This window comes from Medicago sativa, chromosome 2 (assembly GCF_051527215.1).
Source record: "Medicago sativa cultivar Bolivia chromosome 2, Bolivia_mono, whole genome shotgun sequence".
Lineage (NCBI taxonomy): Eukaryota > Viridiplantae > Streptophyta > Magnoliopsida > Fabales > Fabaceae > Medicago > Medicago sativa.
In genome coordinates this window covers 71620002-71627677 of record NC_140750.1, presented here as the reverse complement: position 1 = coordinate 71627677, position 7676 = coordinate 71620002, and the positions used below count along the sequence as shown (strand labels likewise).

Below are 7676 nucleotides of genomic sequence, written 5' to 3'. Positions count from 1 at the left end.
GTCTTTAAAAAGTACCACGAAAACGCTCTTTAACATTTTCTTAATAAAATATATGAATCATGATTACCACGTTTGCACATCAAAGATTCATGATATATAGAAAATAGACTTGTGTGATTGTAGGCCACACCTTGACCCCGTCTTTTCTGTGAATGATGATTCTAATTCAAGGGTTGTTATTTTCCAAAAAAATCTTTGGACTAAAATTATAATATAATATTATTATTATAAACTTATTCATATAAGGTAAAACAAACGCCATCCACCACTAGAGTTGAAAAATAGTTCATATTTAATGTCTAGGTGCTTCAAATATGATTGTCTCCCATAAATGATGCCATTGAAAAAAAAAAAAAAAAAAAAGAGAACAAAGCACCACCTTAGACAGGTAAAAAAATTAAAAAGAAGAAGAAGAGGGGATAGAAAAAGAAATAGAGATTTTGTAAAAAAAACAAGGGAATTGCTAATGTCTCCGGGCATTGGTTAAGGATACTAAAAAATGAAATTATATGGTAATTATTGCATTGAAAATTGTGCAACTAGGTCATATATAAGTTAACAAAGTTTTCTTTTATGGTAATAAATTCCTTTTTTTGTATGTTTAACCAGTGCTCTGGGGACACCGGTTAGCATGACCCAAAAAACAATAGTAAAACTATGGAGAAAATTAATCAAGTAGTTTAATTCAAGTCGTTAACAAACTTCAATTAAGTTTGAATCAATCGAGATAACTTAAATTTAATCTTTGGTTAAAACAATCATTCAAAGCTTTTTCCATTTCTATCCAACAAAAATAAAAGAATTCATCGAATTTTAGATTTCTATAAGACCATTTTTGATATATGAGAGTTTCCATAATATTTCTATAGTTTCTTTAGTATTTTATTATTTCGTCCCAATTTTATTATTTGTATATTTTATTTTATATTTTGGATTTTCGGTCATTAGGGTTTTGTCATTTCCCTATTTAAGCTTAATAGTTGTAGCCTAAGAGAGAACTTTAATTCATTTAATAATATTTAGAGAGTTTTCTCAATTTTTTATGGATTCATAAACCCTATTTTCACAAGTTTGTCACTTGCAAACTTGTTTCTTTTCAATCTAAGTTTAATGCTTGTTAGCCTCCGCTTCTGACTGCGTCAATTTTCCTCTAAGAATATAAAATTAAGAAAAAAAATATGAAGGAGTTAATGTATACTACTCAGTACTTACTCCCTTTGATCCTTAATACAAGAAGAAAAATAAAATAAAAACACCAAAATCAATGTAGTCATTATAATTATTGTAATTTTTTGAATGTGTCTACAAATATACTTAGAAAATTATGAAACATTAAATAAATTCACTAATACTCACTCTGTTTCATAATACTAGCACTTTTGAGAAATTTACACATATCGATAAATCAAATAAATTTTGTTATTTTTTATAAAATTTTGTGTGTTTTTATAATACCCTTAACTATTTATTGTTTCATTTTATTATTTATCTCTCTACAATAAATAGGTAAGAGTATTAGTGACAAATCAATCATTACTGTTGCATTGAAACTTGAAAGTGACTTGTAAAGTGAAACAAAATTAATCTCCAAAAGCGACAAGTATTGTGAAATGGAGAGAGTAATAAAAAGACAAACATTAAATGAGGGATGCAAAAGTTTTTAAAGCAATAACTACATTTTAAAAGTTGTGGCATTTTTTTTTATAAATAGGCCCATATTTTTTTTTGAAATTTTTTTTATAATAAAAACTGGAGCGAGTATTATGAAACAAACTGCTAGTAATTCTATGATTTTATGTATAGATAAATATGTTTTGGGTCATGCTAACTTGTGCACTTAGAACACATGTTAAAGAATCCAAAAGTAGAAATATTCCTTCAAGTTTTGTGCATTCTATTTATTATAAATTCAAAAATTAAATTCAATGTACACATTCCAACAAAAAAAATGTTATATTTGATTTATGGGAAATGTTAACTTGTGCCCTTGGGGCATAAGTTAAGAAGGCAAATGTAGAAAGTTTTTTTGGAACTTGTGCATTCAATGTCTTAAAAGTTGCAAAAGTTATACTTTCAATATAAAATTTATTTTTAATTTCCTTTTAAGCTCTTTAACTTGTGCCCTAAAGACACAAGTTAACATGACCCTTAATTTATTAACTTGTGCCTAAGGGCACAAGTTAGCTTTTCCCATATGTTTTTAGTCCTTAGAAAATCACGAGTTTTTAAGTCTAATCCCTATAAAATTTTAATGATAATTTAGTTAGTAGTTTGTAAGAATAGTCCTTATTTTGATTTTTTTTTTACAAAAATTGATATTTTTAGTCCTTATAAAATGCAAATAAAAACTAAAAGTGAATTAGAAAATTTACGGTGAGTAAACTTAAAAGCTAATATATTTAACTCTTTTATATAAGTGGGGCTATGACATTCACAACCAAATACATCTTCTGTAATTAATGAAAGAAATTAATTTCTACAGGTTTCAATTATTTGTACTATTGTAGGGTTGTTGAAGATATAATATCGATGAAAAATGTTATAGAGACATGGCCAACAAATGTAGACCCACTGGTCCAACGTATGAGCTTTATGTGTTGCAATATGGAACCACGTCTCTCTATTTTCATTTGAGGGTAGTGCGCACGTAAATAAATATGCATGGGTAATGGAACTGTTTATTCACTATTGGGACAATTTATCCTAATCAAGTGTTTGTCCTTTTCATTATACGAATCAAGTGTTTGTTCTTTTCAGCTAAAAATCACTAATAAAAGATGGAGACTCGTAATGTATGGTTGCTATAGCATTCTTAGTGAGATAAGATAGTGTCTACTCACTCTATTATTCCATTAGAAAAAAATGGTGTTTTTGACATCATAATTGTGATGTCGACTATGAGATGTATTTTTAAAAGAAGCATGTTAAATGTTGTCAAAAGGGTATTGGTTAAACAACTAAAACAAATAAGCTTTTATAAAAAAAATTGTGTAATTATTAATCGATAAAAAATAATCACTTATATTTTTAAGATAAAATTTATATTTATAGATTCCTTAACCGATGTAAGTTGTAGAAAATAAGGGGAGAGAGAGAGAGAGAGAGAGAGAGAGAGAGAGAGAGAGAGAGATGGCGTCAAAGGAATATATTTAGATATTAAAAATTGATTTTGACTGAATTGATTATGTAAAATTGATTCAAATTAAAAATGAGTTGAAGGTAAAGTTATTTGTATTCGTATATATTTATATAAAAGTAAGTTGAACTATATATTTGTGACCTAAATTAATTTTAGAATAAAAAAATACAAATTATTGATTCAAGTAGAATCAAATCCAAAAATAAGATCAATTATAAACAATCAAACAAGTCAAGAATCAATTCTACACCACCAAAATTAATTATAAACTCGTTAGAAGTGAAACCAAACGTATACTTAAATAATTTAAATGTGTTACAGTAATCTCGTACTAATCTGTTTTCAACTTTGTTAGTTGTGCTTCTTTCGGAAAAAAACATAACTTTGTTAGTTGGTGCTCTATATGGGTCTTTCTTAAGGACATGGTAGTCCTCTTCTCTTGTCATTTCGTTTGCTTTTTTCTTTTATCTCATGTCCACTAATATATGTATTTTGACGTCAGAATTTCTTTTTGTGATCAGAATGATTTACTAACTTACTTTTAAAAATGATATTTATACATCTATTTTTTAAGTATATTTGAAGGAATTTTTCCGCATATTCACATTGTATTCTAGTTTTTTATATTGATTTAACTTTTGTATCAATATCTATATGTTTTTGTATATTTTAGTTGCTCCACAAATTATTCTAAAAGAAAATTTGTTCAAATAACGTAGTCACTTCTTGGTTTTACCCATCCGAGCATCTTAACAATAATGGAGCACATGGCCATGTATAGGAGGACCCACTAGGCCAAGGAGCAAGACTTCAACTTTGAAGTCAACTAGCAAGTATTTGCATGGTACCACATATTTTGTGTCCATTTTTTTTCCAAATAAAAATAACCCTTTGTAGGAACTAAGATTGAATCGTGAATTTTAAACTCTTAAAATTGTAAGGACGATTAACTTGGCCTCTCAAATTAACTAAATTCTTTAAAAAATGTGAAAGAGAAGAGAGAGGAAGCGATGGTCGGAGAGAGAGCAGCCATGGTTTGTTGGTGGTGGTGGGAGATGAAAGGGACACGAAGCAGTGGGGAAGGAGAGAAGAGAGAGGAAGAGGAAAAAGACAAATTAAAAACTAAAGAAATACGTATTCTAATATGGTGTCTGTATTGTGTTTACAATTATGTGTCCAGTTAGCATATCTTGCCCAGGAAAGACTACTGTATATTATAGAAAAAAATTGGTTTTGTAAAATTTTGATTTAGTGTGTGTTTGGTATGGCGGTGGGGAGAATTGATTTTGATAGAATTGAGTTTGAGAGAATTGATTTTGGTTAAAAGTGAGTTGAATGTGAATTGATTATGTTTGGATACACTTTACTAAAAGTGATTCTTATGAGTAGATGTTGTTTGGATAGTTTGAATCAAAATTGATTTTGAACGCAAAATTACCAAAAGGGGTATTAATATCTATTTAAAATTAGACTTCATTTTTCTTTAATAAACTTCATTTTTATTTTATATAATGGTTCAAATTTATTTTGCATTATTAAGTCAATTATTTGTAGATTAATAAAACTTTTAACACAAAATGAAAATTGTATTTTAGTAAATAAATTAAAAAATGAATACTGGTTCAAATTTATGTTGCATTATTAAGTCAATTCATTTTAATATAATATTAATTTATAAGAGTTATAATTAACTAGATGGTGCACCCGCGCTTCGCTCGGGTCGATAATGAACACAGTAAATTAAAAGCATGTTAAATATAATCTAATTGAAATTTCATTACAAAATCACATGAGTAACAATAACAGGAATTAACAATTCATTATATCAGACACGTTAAATACAACAAAGTATTCTACACCCGTGCGTACACGTAATAATATCAGTCACTAACAACAACAACAGCTAAACATTTTCCTTCAAAAAACATCTAAGCATCCAACTGGCACCGGTGCGAATACGTTTGCATCTTTTATCGTTGTCTTGCTTATGAGGGCTTCCAAGTGCAAAAATGAAGAGAATGGTAGAAATTTAATGATGAATACCATAAAAGGATGTAAGTGTCCTGTCAATTGACTTCTCATTCATATACAAAAGAACCCAATCACATACAGAACTGAAATATATAGAAAAAGCAAAGAAATTGGAACGAATAATTGCAATCACGAAGCTCAAGTAAGAGCACTACCAATACCAATTATAATGTCATGTATACCTAATTGAATTATAACTACTAATTTTATCTTGGATGGACAAATGCAGATTAGTGTATGATATATACAATTTTACCTGTAAGTATACAACAAAGTAAGTAAAGAACTAAACTTATTAGAGAAGAAATGACATAGAAAAAATGAACAGATCAGCAGAATCTCTGTTTACAAAATAATGAAAAGAAATTGGAGAAACACATTTTTGAAGAAATTGGAGAAACTAACAACAGTACTATAAAGTCATGATCACAATAGAGATCACATTTATCTATCTATAGTTAGATGCATAGTAGTCATCTTTAATATGTCAACTTATAAAGAATTGAATACAAAATGCATAAAAACTCATATGGCCTCCCATTATAGATGTCACGGGTAAAGAAACTTCTCATGCTTGCGAACCAATATGCACAATATATTGTGAATATCAAATATTGAGTGGTAAACTTGTAAGATAGAGTATATCAATAGCACACAATAAAATTACAGAAATTGAATACATACGTGAATAAGCTAAAGATTGAAGAATAGAAAGGAAAAAAAAAATGTCTTCAAAATGAGAAAATGATTTAATCTACATGACTATGTCTAGTGTAAATCTAGCTATGCAAAAAGAAGTAGCTTGATATGCATAGTAAGGCAAATTGTGATTCCTGAAATATATATGGTAATAGAAACAATCAAAATCAAAATAAGTGATATTTGTGAAGTAACAAACATGCACAATCTCAGAGACGTAGATCAGCAACATTCAATTTTTGCATCAACGCAAATGAATATGCAATCAAAGTCACAAATTAAATTTAGTAAAAGTAAGAAACAATCAAAAAAGTGAAATTTGAGAAGTAAACACCCTAAGTGATGTACAACGACAGAGAAGTATACCATTGTGAAACATACCATTACTGCGAGCTGCTATAGGTAATCACCACTGCATGAACTGTCACCACGAGCTACAATACAACAATATTCAACCAGTGCAGAAAATAACCTGTGTAAGCTAGCACAGAGAGCTTTCTGCCAACAATATGGATTTTTTAGTAACTTCATTTTAGAAAGGAAAGAATAAAAATGAAGATAGATTGAACAATCAAGAAGGTGAATTAAAGAAGCAAACTAAATTCACATATTTTCAATAAAAAAACTGAAAACCTATTACCGTAAAAATACTTTTAGCATCGAAGAAGCTGTCACACTCACTCAGTTTGCACGCTCACTTCGTCTGCCTCAAATTCTGAAAATAAAATACCAGACAAAAAAGACACAACACAGTGAGACAAAAGCTAAAAAAACAAAATCAGAACAACAAAAAGGAAAAAGTGAAATAACTAAAGTGGAAAGAAACTTGACAAAGGGTCACCTTCTCATCAAAGCTTCACTCTCCATCATCTTCAACATTTGAACTCAAACCTATCAGCACCGCCATCATAAGATACGGAAAAAAAAAAAATCATAAATCTAAAAGAGAAAACGAAAAAGATGAAAGAAATGAACATATAAGGAAATAGGAATGAGACTTGCCTCGATTAAGTTCTAGTGATCCTTTTATCAAACAGTTCGAATGCAAAGTAGCTTTTATCAAAGTAAATGACTCATACTTGATGCTAAATTTCGTACAGCTATAAAAACATCACATTCCCATTTCTACAATCTTGATGCCATTCCATGGCTAACTCCAGTGGAGGTTTGGCTACTACTTCATACACATCGTCCAAATTTGTATGCGGCCACTCTGTCAGACACAAATCAAATCGAAATTCTAACATCAACATCAACAAATTCCACACCAAAATCAAGATTATCATTAATTTTATAGTGAAAATCCAGTTTACTTATCTCAATTAATATAACATAAATTCGAAGGAAGGATCCTTTAAAAAAAATCAAGGAAGGAAACAAAAAAAAAGGCATGTAAATTCAGTTAGATATTTTCAAATATGTGAATAATACCACATGTAATCCTTTCCTCCCTTCTCAGCTTTGAATAAATTGTTTCCTGATCCAGACAACTCCTGAACATTCTTCCTCAATTATACAACCTGTCAAAACAAAGGAAATTATTCAGCAACAAACTGTGTTGTACAACCTGTCAAAACAAAAGAAACATATTGTTAGGTTGCAAAATACATAGCCTTACTACTGTAACTTAAACAAAACCCCACAATTCTTTTTATCAGTTTTCATTCTCAAAAACAACATTGTTTAATCAATAAAACAAATCTCTTATTTCAACCCCCCAATTCTGATACGATTCAGAATCGAATCTATCAGCCCAGTACAGATGAATCATAAATAAATCAATCAACACAATGGTGAAAGAAGATCG

General features: G+C 29.1%; 1 long non-coding RNA gene across 1 annotated transcript; it reads right to left on the bottom strand.

The window, feature by feature from the left end:
- Positions 1-6250: 6250 nt before the first annotated feature.
- LOC146950366 (uncharacterized) lies at positions 6251-7429 on the bottom strand. Its single transcript, XR_015027510.1, has 5 exons — positions 7301-7429; positions 6872-7082; positions 6711-6760; positions 6510-6584; positions 6251-6367 (listed from the first exon to the last, which is right to left on the bottom strand). It is a non-coding gene; the product is annotated as an uncharacterized LOC146950366 (long non-coding RNA).
- Between the last annotated feature and the right edge of the window lie 247 nt (positions 7430-7676).